This window comes from Protopterus annectens, chromosome 10.part0 (genome assembly GCF_019279795.1).
Source record: "Protopterus annectens isolate FY-2018-M chromosome 10.part0, PAN1.0, whole genome shotgun sequence".
NCBI lineage: Eukaryota > Metazoa > Chordata > Ceratodontiformes > Protopteridae > Protopterus > Protopterus annectens.
The window spans coordinates 57747825-57763345 of NC_056744.1; the positions used below are offsets into that span (position 1 = coordinate 57747825).

A 15521-nucleotide genomic window follows, 5' to 3' on the forward strand; every position below is an offset into this window, starting at 1 on the left:
AAAACAACCCTGTTTCTAAGGCCCAAGGTACAAACCACACCCAAAAAAAATGACAACCCAAGCTCATGCCCCTGCTTCCTTGTCTCAGTCTTAAATGCTTAAAATGGTGGAAGACCTTATAATGCTTATTAGGAGAAGCCAAGGCTACCCCTTCCAAAAGAAGGAGACTTGTCCCCAGTAGTTTTATCTGAAAAGGAGTTCAGTGACTCTGATGCATCTGAATATGAAGATATGCAACCCCTCTCTGCTTATGAGGATTCTGATGCAGAGGAATCCATCCCTTCAGCCTGTCCACCCAAGAACTTTTCCTTTGGGGAAACTTTACATACTTTAAGGGAGCATTTCCAGTGGGAATGTCAGGACTATCCTCGGCCAAAAAAGAGACTTGGGAAATTTTTAGATCTTCCACAGCACAGACCTCTGGCCATTCCTCCTGTCCTGGATGTTGTGGATGATGTTTTTATGGAATCCAGTTTGACCCCTGACACCCTCCCTCCTGCTCCCAGGAAACCTGGCAATTATTATAGAGTCCCCGTCTCTCACAAATTCCTTTTCAAAAATCTTACTGCTGACCCTGAGGTCATCTCTCAAGGACCTAAAGGAATCAAAGCAACTTCAGCTAAGAATCCCACCCCCTCAGATAGGGATTCCCGAGTATTAGACAGATGGGGTAAAAATGTATACACCTCTGCTACTCTTGCTATTAGAGCATTAAATTTTCAGTTCCACATGCTGAAATATCAGCAATATACCATGGAACTCCTCAAACAAAAAATATCTACTTTTCCTGCTTGTGCAGAAAATAGAGTTACAAGAGTTAATGCATTCTGCAAGTCAAGTAACTAGGCACTGTACAGTGTGGCTTTCACGCCCTAGAAGCTTCTTGCAGGGCAGCAGTCACTGGTTCTGTCCTTAGAAGGCATGCTCAGCTTAAGGAACAGACCTTGCCAGACCATGTCAAATCCAAATTATTGGAAGCACACTTGAACAAAGAGAACTTGTTTGGCATCAATGCAGAAGAGGTTTTAAAAAAGATGGAAGAAAAAGCTAAATATGTGCAGATAGTTAGACTTCTTACAGGTCCATCCAGCCACTGAGGTTCAGTAGGCATTGCCCCTCCAAGTACTGGTCCTTTCCTGTCCCCTCCAGACCAGCTCTGCCCAGACCCCCCCCCCCCAGACAACAACCCCAGGGAATGCAGAGATCTAAGCAATGGAGTTCCTCCTCTTCAAAAACAGGAAGTGCAAAGCCACCCCCTTATGGTAAGAACTCGCAATGCCTTTTCACTTCCACCCCCTCCCTCTGCTCACCTGCTCATGCCCCTAAGAGGAAAACTCTCCTTCCACGCAAGCAGCTGGGCCACCATTACCAACGACCGCTGGGTCCTCCACATAATGTCTCATGGATGCAAATTTTATTTCTACACTCTGCCAACCCCAAAAGGTTCCCAGATTTTCCCCCAAACCAGTGGGCAGAGGCCAAAATGCAAGTCCTTTCCCTGCTCTCCATAAGGGCAATAGAGCATGTTCCTGCAGAACAGGTAGGCCAAGGTTTCTACTCCAGACTCTTCCTGGTACTCAGAAAAAAGAGCACATGGCGCCCCATCCTCAATCTGTCCATTCTAAACACCTTTCTGGTGATGCCAAAATTCAAAATGCTCACCCTCCAGCAGCTTCTACCTGTGCTTTCCAGGGATGCTTGGTTAGCCACCCTAGACCTAAAACAGGCCTACCTACACATCCCAATCAGGGAATCATGCAGGATATGCCTATGTTTCAGGGCAGGATCAGTGCACTTTCAGTTCTCTGCATTTCCCTTTGGCTTATCTACTGCTCCCAGAGTTTTCACAAAATGTCTGGCTCCCGCCATTTTTTTTTTGCAGACAAAGAAATATTCAAATTTACCCATACTTAGACGAGTGCCTGATTCAGGTGGACGGTCAGGGAAAGCTGCTACAGCACTTGACCTATGTAAAGGACCACTGACCTCCTTGGGGTATACTATCAACGAAAAGAAATCCAAACTAGTCCCCACACAAAAAAATGTATTCCTGGGAGCAAGCCTGGACACAGCATCACAGATGGTATTCTTTACTTCAGAAAAGCAAGCCTACGTTGACAGCCTGCTTCTCTCAACTAGCCACCAGAACCCAGTTATCGCCAAGGAAAATCCTGCAAGCTCTAGGGTTCATGGTCTCTTGCATTCTACTCATTCCATATGCCAGACTGTATATGAGGAAACTACAGTGGTATCTAAAAAGCCGTTGGTGTCCACACTCTCAAGACCTGGAAACTCTTATACCAATGATACCTTGTCTATGGAAAGATTTTGTTTGGTGGGCAGCAGGATGCTACCACAAGGGACTTCCCTTCTCACAACCCCATGCCACCCAGACCCTCACCACAGACTCATTAGACTATGCCTGGGGTGGTCATCTGGACGGCATGTGCATTCAGGGCCAATGGAGACAAACCAAATGCATCTGCACATCAACCAAAAAGAGAAGTTAGCTGTCCAGCATGCCCTGACAGCTTTCAGACCCCTACTCTTCTCGGGGCCTCTACTGATCAAAACACCACAATGATGTGATATATCAACAAGAAGGGAGGGACTCGCTCTTATCCTCTCTGCAGGCTCGCCATGACCCTTATGGCACACAGCCTCAGCCATGCAGCTACACCTGTTAGCAGAATGCCTGCCAGGCTCTGTAAACTCTCTGGCAGACAACTTAAGCAGAAACCTGCTAGACCCACATGAGTGACAGCTAGACCACAGAACCTTCACCCTTGTAACCCAGAAATGGGGCACCCCGAAGGTCGACCTCTTTGCCTTCCACTGCAATCATCAGCTCAGCAAATTCTGCACCAGGGAACCTCACAGCAAGGCCTGGAAAGTGGATACTCTATCCTTCCAGTGTGAAAACCTCTCTGTCTATGCATTTCCCCCTCTACCACTCATTTCAAGGGTACTACTCAAAATGAGGAAGGAAAAACTGAGGGCAATCCTGATTGCCCCAGACTGGCCACACACCAGCACTGGTACCCACTGCTGCTCAGCCTGTCATCCCTGCCACCATGGCACCTTCCTCAGATCTCAACACTCGTGACCCAGAGGAATGAGTATTCATGCATCCCCAATTGCAGACCCTCAAGCTGGCAGCCTGGCTTATTCCCTGACGTTTCTTCAAGCTGCCAGCCTAAGCAAACAAGTTCTAGATGTTATACGTGAGGCCAGACACCCCAGCACTAGAAAATCTTATGCTGACAAGTGGAAAAGGTTTTGCACCTGGATCCAGGCTAAGGGAGCTGGAACTGCACAGCCCTCCCTACCTCTCACCCTGGATTACCTGGCAGACCTACTACACAGGGGTCTATCCTTCCCTTCTATTAAAATTCATGCCTCAACCATCTCTGCCCATTTCAGCATAGAGCCACCTCTCTTCTCACACCCTCTCTTCAGACAGTTCCTAAAAGGGGCTAACAACTTGAGGCCACCCAGAAGAGCTCCTACCCCAGCTTGGGACTTTAACTTTGTGTTAGAAAAACTCACCCTGCCCACCTTTGAACCTGCAGCTTCAGCAGAGTTAAAATTTGTCTCTCTGAAGACGGACTTGCTTCTGGCCATCACTTCAGCTAGAAGAGTATCCAAGCTACAAGCACTTATGGCTGTTGAGCCCTTCATCATTTTCCATGCTAACAGGGTCTCCCTCAGGACTAACCCATCCTTCATGCCTAAACTGGTGTCCAGTGTGGCTCTCAACCAATCCATTCATTTGCCCACATTTTTCCCTAACCCACAAAACAAGGGGGAAAGGATTCTGCACTCTCTAAATGTGCACAGACAGCTCAGGTTCTACCTGGACAGGACTAAATGTTTTAGAAAAACTGATCAATTGCTAGTCAGGTTTGCTGCAGGAGCAGAGGGCAAGGTCATATCCAAACAAACAATCTCCAAATGGATAGCACACCGCATCCATTTCTGCTACAAACAGCATGGGAAACCACCCCAAAGGGGGTCAGGACACATTCCAACAGAGCAACCTCCACCTCTGCAGTTTTTCTCAGAGGGGTCCCCACCAGGGACATCCTGGAGGCTGCAACATGGACATCTGTTCATACCTTCACCAGGCATTACTACTTGCCTATCTTCTCCAAATCCAGGGCAGGCTTTGCCACCGCAGTCTGGCAGGGCATCCTAGTTGGCCCCCATTCTTCTTGACTGCTTCCACCCTTTTCTCCAGCTTTGGGAATCAACCCAAATGTGATGACTGCAACAGTGAAACACAAAGAACAGTACAGTTGTGTACACTTAACCATAAATGTAGATGTTAGAGCATATTCACTGTTGCAGTACTGGTTTCCCTCCCTCCACCCCCCTTGTCTTTCTCTGTCTGTCTCTCTCTCTCTCTCTCTTTACAAGGAATTTTTGGTATTTACTTTGTACTATTGGTGGTCTTCCACTGTAACCTAGCTCCCTATTGGGGGCTCCTGACAGGGCAAGTAAAACTGATGTAATGGTGTCAGCTGCCTGATTTTTATACCACTGATGACCTGATGTCAGTCCTGGAGCGACCGCAACCAGCACAGGAATACTAAGCCTCTGGTATTCGGGCCGACTGGCTACCCCTGGCAGGATAACCCAAATGTGATGACTGCAACAGTGAATACTCTCTAATCTCTACATTTATAGTAAGTGTACACAACTGTCCTTTTCCAGGTGGTTGTCCTCAGCTGTTTTTTTGTTATTCCTACCATGGCAAATCCATTCAAGGCAGTATCAAGGCACATTCTACTAGAGCCTAGTCTTCTATGGCATACTGGAAAGGGATAGACTCTAGAAGCATTTTAGAGGAAGCTATGTGGTCCTCTGTAAATACTTTTACAGAGCATTATAAACTAGATTACTTCTACAGAGCATTACAAACTAGATTATTTTTTCAAGATCCATGTCTAGCTTTGTTAAGACCATTTTCAGGAGGCTTTTGGACCTGTATCCCTTCTCCTCCCAGGTCGGATAGGCTTTGGTAATCAACTCATGTAGTCTAAAGGCTACTGCAGCAGTGAGAAGGATGAACACAGTACAGGTGTGCAAGTTGCATTTACCCGAAATAGTTTAAATTCCAATCCTTACCACTGCAGTAGTTGCACCCACCTTCTATCCCCCTCTACATTTTTATGTAGCTGGGATATAATGTAGGGTTTTGTATGTTTCTGATTAACATTTCCTTGTTGTTATTGGTTCACTTCAGGATTATTAGATTCTATTAAGTCCTGAAGAAATGGTCACTCTCACTGCTGATTTCCCTCCTTGGGTATAGCCTGTCAGCAGTCTGGGTGAAGATGTGTACACGGGGGGGGGTTATGGAGCAGAGCTTTTCAGAGCTGGCCTGTTACTGTTTGCTAGACAGGAATCAACCCATGTAGCCTAATTGCTACTGCAGCAGGGAAGAATTCGAGCATATACTAGAATGTGTGGAAGGTGTCTGTTAGCTTTGAAAACCTGGTCAGTTGGTCATATCCTAAGCAGGATACAACCATAATAAGCTGGGTTACTGCAATTGTGATATAGTAAAATAACTACTATTATGGTATGTTTTACATACACAACTGTGCTTTCTGTGCTTTAACTTCTTGGTAAAAGTTTCGATGTGCGCCAAGGTCAACATTTTCCACATAACCTGTCAACCGTTCTGAATTCCTTGGAACTTACCGGTTTTGAGGACAAAATAATGGGGTGCCACAAATTCCTGAGTGGCACCTTCAAATCCCAATTTTGTTCTTCTCGCTCACTATCTTTCACTGGCAGTGCTACATAACATAATTCATTAATTTAAACAATATTCGTAGTGCAGTCTAAGTAAGCTTTCAGGAAGCTGGAAACTTTTCTACACTGTTAGCAGTTCTGCAGAAATGAATGAAATCTGATGTACTGTGTCACTTAATTCACCAATGTTTTTCACTTGCGTAAGGAACTTGGTAGTAAGCTGAATTTTTATGGTTGAGGTATTCGGGTTCATAGATAAAAAGTACATTTTGATTTTTACAGAGAAGCCTTTATTTGGGGTGTTTGAGTAACAAAGGTTTTCCATTGCAGGTATGGCTTTCGATAATGGTAAGACAGTGACACATTAACAGTGACAATGCATAGAGTGCGAGCTTAGTTAAACCTTTATTTAATATTTTAATTTTGTTTTACTTATTTCAGAAGTGGTGCATGTTTACATGAGTACAAGGGTGTGCTTGCAATTATGCAAATGTGCATAATTAAAAAATTGTACTTGATTTAGGGTCTTCGTCCCCCATTATTTAGATTTTGTGCAGAATTCTTGAGCAACGAACTTGAGAATCATGGACATCTTTGCAGTAATGCCTTTTTTCCCCCGCCCCCACATCCACTCATGCACACACTTGATCATGCAAACTAATAAATTTGCTGGGTAAGCAATCGTAGTTGCTTCATTGAGGTGTTCATCAGAGCACATGATCTTGCAGTACCTTCCCCACCTGTGACAGTCTCCTGCTGCCAATCAAGTCGTGTGATACATTATCTTCCTTCCAGTGGGGGTCTGGATGATTGTCTAGGTGTTCAAAAATTCACCCTTGGCTTGACCGGCCCAGGCCTCCTTGAAAAAGTGGTACAGTCGAAAGGTGGGTACTAGCAAGGTGTAAATGGTCACAAGAGTCAGGTGCCTTGTATTTCATATGAGCCTGTGAGAGGTATGTTAATAAGTACACTTTGCAACAATTATATCTTCACTTTCAAAAATTAATCATATTTGGAATTTCAAGAAAGAAGATGTACATCTACAGATCTGAAGTAGTTGACTTCATTCTTTCTGCACATATGGGTATACGGATCCGATTCGGATCCAAGCCGGCAAAACTTTTCAAGCATCAGCTCCAAGCTCCTCCCCTACCTATATTACATCACTTCCTCCTATCTAGCCCTAGATCTCGTTTGCCGCTCTATGAGCCAGCATCGTGGTCTCTGAGCTCCTAGCTAGTTGGTAAGGTTTTTGGTCCTTTGTTGCTAATTGCTGACTGTGAATACCTTCCCTTTTTCCTCCCTGGTCGTCTCGTCGTGTTAGTTTAAAAAAAAAATAAAAAAATTTATATATATATATATATATATATATATATATATATATATATATATATTAGTTATTAATCTAAGTGTTTGTGTATTATTGTGTTACTGTTTCCCGCCTAGGCCCAATCCCTGTTAAGTGTGTGTGTGTGGGCCCTAGGGCTTTTACTGTCTTTTACTATGGCTGAATAGCCTAAAGTTCTCTTTACAAAGTGCACAGAGTATGGTCATAAGCTTTCTCCAGCCGATGGCCACACTCTGTGTGTTCTATGATATTCATCGTGTTACACTGCTGCAGTCATTACACTTGGGAAGTCTTCTACAAAGCTAAGTACCCCGTTGGGGAAACTTTTTCTTGCCTCAGACCGATGTCAGTAAAAGTTAATAACTGTATTTCTTGTGGGAAGCAAATACCTCATAAGGATTTCCATTCCTATTGTATCTCATGCCTAGGCCCAGACCACGACGTCACTGGTTGTCGGTTTTGTGCTAGGTTTAACAAGTGCACTATTAAATGTCTGTTTGATTATGCCCGACATTATTTTGGTAGTACTTCCGATGACCGGAATACACAAAAAGCGCAAAGACAAGGATAGGCATCCAAGGCCCAAAACTGACGACGAAGCCTCTTCTAGGCCAGTCGCTGGTTCTCCGGTTTTCAGCGAGGCGCCTTCGCAGCCCCTAACGACCGCTTCTGTAGAACCACAGGCCGCCTCTGACTCCCACGTGGAGATGGCTGGGCCTTCGGACGCACAAGTTATTCAACCTACCGAGACTAACCTTTCAGAGGGATCCGGAGTAGCTGAGCAACCCATAGCTTCAGAGGGTGTCTTCAGACCTACTCAGTTAAGCATTAAACCCTCAGCTAAGTCTAAGCCTCCTTTAAAATCAAAGAAACAAATACAGCATTCTCCAGGGCAGGCCTCCATGCCTAAGAAACAAATGCTCAAAATGGCTGAAGACCTAATCACTCTGATCAGGGGGTCACATCCCCCTCCTGATGGCCTAGACAGTATGCAGACTATTACTCATCTGACCAGGTGTCCATCTCTTCTTATTCATCCTCAGACCTAGGATACTCTTTACCCCCTTATGAGGATTCTGATGCTGAGGAATCAATTCCATCAGCCTCACCACCTGAGGACTACCCCTTTGGGGAAATCCTACATACCATGAGGGAGCATTTCCACTGGGAAGGCCAGGATTACTCAGAATCCAAGAAAAGGCTCAGAGACTTCCTTTTATTACCTCAACACAGACCCCTTTCTATTCCGCCAGTGTTAGACATTGTGGATGATGTGTATGCTGAATCCAGCTTAAATCCTGATTCCTTACCTCCAGCCCCTGTTAAACCTGACAGATACTACAGAGTACCTGACTTGCATACATTTCTGTATAAAAGCCCTGTAGCTGAAACTATTTCTCAAGGACCCAAAGGAGTTAAGGCCTCATCAGCCCAGAATCCAGTTCCCTCTGACAGAGTTTCCAGAGCATTAGACAGATGGGGAAAGAAAGTATATATGTTTGCAACTTTAGCAATTTAAATTGCCAGTTTCACATGCTAAAATGTCAGCAATTTTTACTGTCTCAGTTAAAACAAAAATGCTTCCAGAATCAGATCCTTCTAATTTTAAAGAAATGCAGGATATATTGCACGCAGCTGAACAAGTGGGAAAACATACTTTGCAATGTGGTTTTGATTCTCTAGAGGCCTCCTGCAGAGCAGCAGTTTCAGGCTCTGTCATTAGAAGACATGCTTGGTTAAAAGAACATACGTTACCAGATCAGACCCCTCAGATCTGGGCCATTGTGTTCAAGCTGGCACCCAGGAATATAATATCTTGTGAGGGCACTAGTTTTGATTTCTTTTCGTTTTCTGTGTACCCCAGGCAACTTAATAACTTTTTTACAAACACCAGATGCTTTAGAAGAATGTCCTTGCTCTCTGCTTGAATCAGGCAGTCGTCCAGGTATGGATAAATTTGAATTCCTTTCTGTCTGCAAAATGCAATTGCTGGTGCCAGGCACTTTGTGAAGACCCTGGGCGCAGTAGATAAGCCAAAGGGCAGTGCAGGAAATTGGTAGTGCATTGAACCAGCTATGAATCTGAGGCATCTTCTGCAGTTTTGTCTGATAGGGACATGCAGGTATGCCTCCTTGAGGTCCAAAGTCACAAGCCAAGCTTTCTTGCCCAGCATGGGAAGAAGCTGCTGTAGTGTCAACATTTTGAATTGCGGAACATCCAGGTAAGTGTTTAGAGATGAAGGATCCGGAATGGGCCTCCAGGCTTTGTCCTTTCTGGGTACCAGAAAGAGTCTTGAGTAAAATCCTTGTCCTTGCTCCTGTAATGGTACCTGTTGAATAGCTCTCATATCCATGAGTGCTGTAATTTGTTTTTGAGCCTCTGCCCATTGATTTGGTGGCAGATTTGGCATTCCTTTTAACCTTGGCAGAGTGTGAAAGTGGAACCTGTAACCTTGAAATACAATGTTGAGAACCCATTTGTCTTTGGTGATCATTTGCCATTTGTGGTGGAAGAGTGCCAGTTTTCCTCCCAAGGGGGCTGCCAAGAGGGATTTGTTTGGCAGCTGTAGTGGGAAGTCATTGGAGCTGCTTTTTATATGATTGGGGCCTGTCTTCCCCTTCTTTCTAGCCTGATGCAACCCATTGTCGAGGCCTATAAGGACCTTGTGTTTGACCTCCACCTCTTGGACGTCTGTATCTTCCCCTTTGAGGTCTGTCTGTAATTGGAAAGGACCCATTCTTAGTTGGCCAGTTTCTGCTAAGTCTAGGAGGCTGAACCTGTAAGAAATCCTTCACAGTTTGCATAGATTTTGCCTTATCCACCATTTTCTTTAATACCTCTTCTGCCTTAACTGCAAATAACACATCCTGCTGCAAAGGTGCATCCAGTAATTTTTATTTAACATGATCTGGTAACGTATGTTCTTTTAACCAAGCATGTCTTCTAATGACAGAGCCTGAAACTGTTGCTCTGCAGGAAGCCTCTAGAGAATCAAAACCACATTGCAAAGTATGCTTTCCCACTTGTTCAGCTGCATGCAATATATCCTGCATTTCTTTAAAATTAGGAGGATCTGATTCTGGAAGCATTTTTTGTTTTAACTGAGACAGTAAAAATTGCTGATATTTTAGCATGTGAAACTGGCAATTTAAGGCTCTCATTGCTAAAGTTGCAGACGTATATACTTTCTTTCCCCATCTGTCTAATGCTCTGGAATCTCTGTCAGAGGGAACTGGATTCTTGGCTGATGAGGCCTTAACTCCTTTGGGTCCTTGAGAAATAGTTTCAGGGTCAGCTACAGGGCTTTTATACAGAAATTTATGTGAGTCAGGTACTCTGTAGTATCTGTCAGGTTTAACAGGGGCTGGAGGTAAGGAATCAGGATTTAAGCTGGATTCAGTATACACATCATCCACAATGTCTAACACTGGCGGAATAGCAAGGGGTCTGTGTTGAGGTAATAAAGGGAAGTCTCTGAGCCTTTTCTTGGATTCTGAGTAATCCTGGCCTTCCCAGTGGAAATGCTCCCTCATGGTATGTAGGGTTTCCCCAAAGGAGTAGCCCTCAGGTGGTGAGGCTGATGGAATTGATTCCTCAGCATCAGAATCCTCATAAGGGGGTAAAGAGTATCCTAGGTATGAGGATGAATCAGAAGAGATGGACACCTGGTCGGATGAGTAATAGTCTGCATACTGTCTAGGCCTTTTATCAGGAGGGGGATGTGACCCCCTGATCAGAGTGATTAGGTCTTCAGCCATTTTGAGCATTTGTTTCTTAGGCATGGAGGCCTGCCCTGGAGAATGCTGTATTTGTTTCTTTGATTTTAAAGGAGGCTTAGACTTAGCTGAGGGTTTAATGCTTAACCGAGTAGGTCTGAAGACACCCTCTGAAGCTATGGGTTGCTCAGCTACTCCGGATCCCTCTGAAAGGTTAGTCTCGGTAGGCTGAATAACTTGTGCATCCGGAGGCCCAGCCATCTCCACGTGGGAGTCAGAGGTGGCCTGTGGTTCTACAGAAGTGGTCGGCAGGGGCTGCGAAGGTGCCTCGCTGAAAACCGGAGAACCAGCAACTGGCCTAGAAGAGGCTTCGTCGTCAGTTTTGGGTCTTGGATGCCTATCCTTGTCTTTGCGCTTTTTGTGTATTCCGGTCATTGGACGTTCCGACGGCATGGTATAATTGAATTCTCTACCAAAATAATGTCTGGCAAAATCAAACCGACGTTTAATAGTGCGCTTGTTAAACCTAGCACAAAACCGACAACCAGTGACATCGTGGTCTGGGCCTAGGCATGGGATACAATAGGAATGGAAATCCTTATGAGGTATTTGCTTCCCACAAGAAATACAGATGTTATGTGGTCCAATCTCGCCTGCATTCTTACTCACGGGTTCGGAGCCGAACACCGGCTCAGACTCGGCCAACTTATATTTTTCTAGCACAAAGTCTCTAATTGGCTGGGCTAACCTGGTATCCCATGTTGCACCGCTCCATAACCCCAGATCTCGTTTGCCGCTCTTGTAGCTAGGACGTCGTCTCGCTTGGCTGTGGCTAAGTAGCTTTAAAACATCTTTTTCTCACTGAAAATTGTATTTTTTCTTCACAAAAGCTATTTTAATAGCTGATTGCTCTTGTTATTAACGTTTTTTTTTTTGTGGTGTGAGTGTATCGTTTGTGGTATCCCTCTGTTCCTACGGGCTAGGCCTGTTTAAGTTAGATGACTTAGTCCTCCCTCCGTTGTGTAGTTTGTCTGAGGAAAGCGTTTGTCCCTTGCTTCTGTGTGTGTCTTGTTAGTGGTGTCAGAATCGTTTAACTTAGAAATTCTTGTCAACTGTTGTTAGCGGTAGTTTCCCACCTTAACCATTGTGGCCTAAAGTCCTCTTTCTGTGCTGTTGTGTACTGTGGTTTTGCTGTTATGTCTAAGGATCAAAAAGAACACAAACCCTCCAGGTTTAAGAAGTGTTCTAAATGCAGCTACAAGATGTCCATAACAGATGGACATGCTGTTTGTGTATACTGCCTGGGGGCTATACATTTACAAGAGTCCTGTAGCTTTTGTCACGCTTTTAGCCCTAGGGTGCTACAGGAAAGAAAAAATAAACTTATACTGAAGGGTCTTCTTAAGCCTTCCTTTGAGGAGTCCTTGGACTCTTCCTCTGGTTCACAGACTAAAACCAAGACTTCTAAGACTAAGAAAAGATTTCCGGCTCCATCTGTTTCATCGGAGCCACCGGAGAAGACTACCAAATTGGATTCTACCTCCTCGGCTCCCTTGTCCTCGGGGCCGCATGAGGTAGCTGTGATTCTTGAATCTGCCTCTGCTCCTATCCTGTTAGAGCCCATTCGGAGCCGGTCTCCTAGTGTCAGACAAGGATCTCCAGATAGGAGATCACAGTCACCTTCTCTCTCCTCCAAATCCTCCAAACTCTCTGATTTGGATGTGGATAGGGTGGTCCAGTGGCTCCTGCAGTCGCCGGTTTTGGCGAAATTATTTTTGGCTCTGACCCAGTCGGCTCCGGAGCCAGTCCCGATGAGTGCACCCATGTTTCCTCCTCCGAGCACCTCCTTGTCTTCGGAGCCGGAGTGTTCTGCTCCGTGTGATGTTCTGCTGGCTCCGATACCTCTTGAGGCTTTATCGGTGCCGACGTTGGCTCCTACCATGTCGGCTCCGTCCTCTGGTTTCAGAACCCGGGTTTCCTCTGTCGGACCCCAGGGGGTACTTCCGGACTTTTGTCGGTTCTGAGCCTCCCTCTCGGCGCTTCGGCTCGGTGAACTTCGGTTCCGATCTTGGCCTCGGAGGTTGGTCGATCCTGGGATTCGGGGGGACCCACCTTCGAGGCCATGAGGAGCGCACTGGCCAGATCCTCAGTGACATCACCCGGATCGGTCATTCCATCCCCTTCCACTCCGGCAAGAGCCTCTGATGTCCCCCTATCGGTTGACAGTGGAGCCCCAAGGTCTGGGGATACCCCCATGAGTGGTCCCCAACTTTCTGAGGGCCCCTCAGAGTCTGTGTCTGAGGAGCCCCCAAGAAAGAAGTTGTGCAAGAGGAAGCACATAGACTCCCAGGATGAGTCCCTCACCTCTGATACCGGCCTCGAGGAGTCAGAGGGGTCCCCCAAGTCGTCCTCCGATGACGTCTCTTTCTCCGACATCCTGGAGATTTTGAGGCAGAGAGGCGGCTGGTCATCCAAAACCCCCTCTGAGGAGGAGTCTGTATTCCTCAAAGCCTTTGGGGCTCAACCCTCCGCCTCCTGGGTGTCTCCACCCTTCGATGAGCTCCTAGATTTTCTCTGTCGAAGGGCGTGGGAGACTCCTGACTCAGTGGAACCCGTACCAAGACGCCCTAATAAATTTCTCTCAGCTCCCCCTGGGAAAGAGTTCCTGTCCAAAGGGGTTTCTTTGGATGCCATGGTGGTGGCAGAGGCCACTCAGCATGAAGTAGCCGAGTCTTCTTCCTCCGTCTATCCTCCTAACAAGGAGTCCAGGAGTATGGATCGGTACGGGAAGCGTACCCTCTCTTCAGCGACCTTCACACTTCGGTCTCTGAACTATCTTTGTCATTTTACTCGGCTCCAGAGAGGTCTCCTTAAAGAGTTAGGAGATACTGTAATGGGTAACGTACCTGAGGCGTTAACACAGACGGTTAACGCCCAGTTGTCTACTCTTGGCTCGATTGTCAACTCGTCCATGAGGCTCATATCTTATGCAGCCGAGGGGCCGAGCAGGGCAGCTAGCTCAGGTGTAGCCCGTAGGAGGTGAGCCTGGATGCGCCTGTGTCATTTCGCGTTGGCCTTCAAGTCTTCCTTCACTGATGCCCCCTTTGATGGGTCCTCACTCTTTGGGACCAAAGTGAAAGACACCCTCACCAGATGTGAGCAAGAGGGAAAGACCCTGTCTGCCGTAGGGGTCCATTTTTCCCTCCCATCTAGGCCTTACCCCAAGGCTCAGAGGGGAGGAAAGATGTGGTTCAAAAAGTCACAGAAGTCTTTCCCTGCCGGTCAAGGTGAGTCCCCCTCCAGAGGCAGAGGAGGAGGTGGCTATTCTGGGCAATGCCGCCCTAGGGGCAGAGGAGGCCCTCGCAATTCGGGAGACCTTGATTCCTTTCGCGGACCCTTCCTATCATTGTCCCTGATGTATTGCCCGACTGTGCTGTTCCGGAGCCAGTCGGGGGCCGCATTTCGTTGTACCCGGAAGCCTGGGCAAGTATCACTCAGGATCGATAGGTGCTTCGTATAGTTACCGGAGGTTATTCCATCCCCTTATTGTCAGACCCTCCTCCACCCAAGAGAATCCCAGACATTCCACCCAGTCAAAGGGATCACGCAACACTAGAAATTTCAAAGTGGCTGGAAAAAGGAGTCATCCAACCCGTGCCCTCAGACCAGATTGGATTAGGGACTTACTCGAGACTCTTTTTGGTGCCGAAAAAAACAGGGGACCTGAGACTCATATTGGATCTCAGCCGACTGAATCGATACGTTCTAAAGTCCAAGTTCCGAATGGTCACCCTTCAGTCTATTTTTCCGTTACTGGGAAAAGAAGTATGGATGTGCTCCATCGATCTCAAGGATGCTTACTACCATATCAAAATGGACAGGGCATCCAGGAGTCACTTACACTTCCGGCTGGGAGCCAGTCATTTCCAGTTTCGTGCCCTGCCCTTTGGCCTCACCACAGCCCCCAGGGTGTTCACCAAGTGTTTGGCAGTGGTGACAGCTCACCTGAGACGTCAAGGATTCCAAGTGTTTCCATACCTGGACGACTGGCTCCCCACCGCCCCCACCAGACATCTTCTCATTCAGGCCAGGGAAAAGACCATTGCCCTTTGTCATCAACTAGGAATTACCTTGAACTGGGGAAAGTCTGCCTTGCTGCCCCCACAGTGTGTCACATTTATAAGTGCAGAGCTAGACACCGTTCATATGCGGGCGTTCCTGCCTCAAGAAAGGATAGAGGTGTTGCTGGGTCAGATTCGCGCGTTACTACCCTTCAAGAAGGTTCAGGCCAGATGGGTCCTACAGCTCCTGGGATCCATGGCAGCCACCATTATGTTAGTGCCCCTAGCCAGATTACACATGAGACTTCTGCAGTGGCTCCTCTCTGTCCAATGGTCCTTTTAGAAACTTCCCCTGTCCCATTTGATCCTACTCACCGATCGGTGCAAACAGGGCCTCTGTTGGTGGCTGCGTTCCACCAACTTGAACAAAGGGAATCCCTTTATTCCTATGACTCCAGTTGCCACGGTGACCACGGATGCCTCCCAGATACGGGGGGGGGGGGCATTATCTTGGCAGGATCACGAGGTACATCTGCACATCAATGTTCTAGAGATGAGAGCGGTGTTACTGGCGTTGCAAGCACTGCAGAGCTCTCTTCCCCTGGGAATGATTGCAATTCACTCAGACAACAT

At 46.6% G+C, this 15521-nt stretch overlaps 1 protein-coding gene across 2 annotated transcripts in view; it reads left to right on the forward strand.

Annotated features, from left to right (window-relative positions):
- NDEL1 (nudE neurodevelopment protein 1 like 1) overlaps positions 1-15521 on the forward strand; it is a 565699-nt gene that overhangs the window by 277831 nt on the left and 272347 nt on the right. The window lies entirely within an intron of this gene.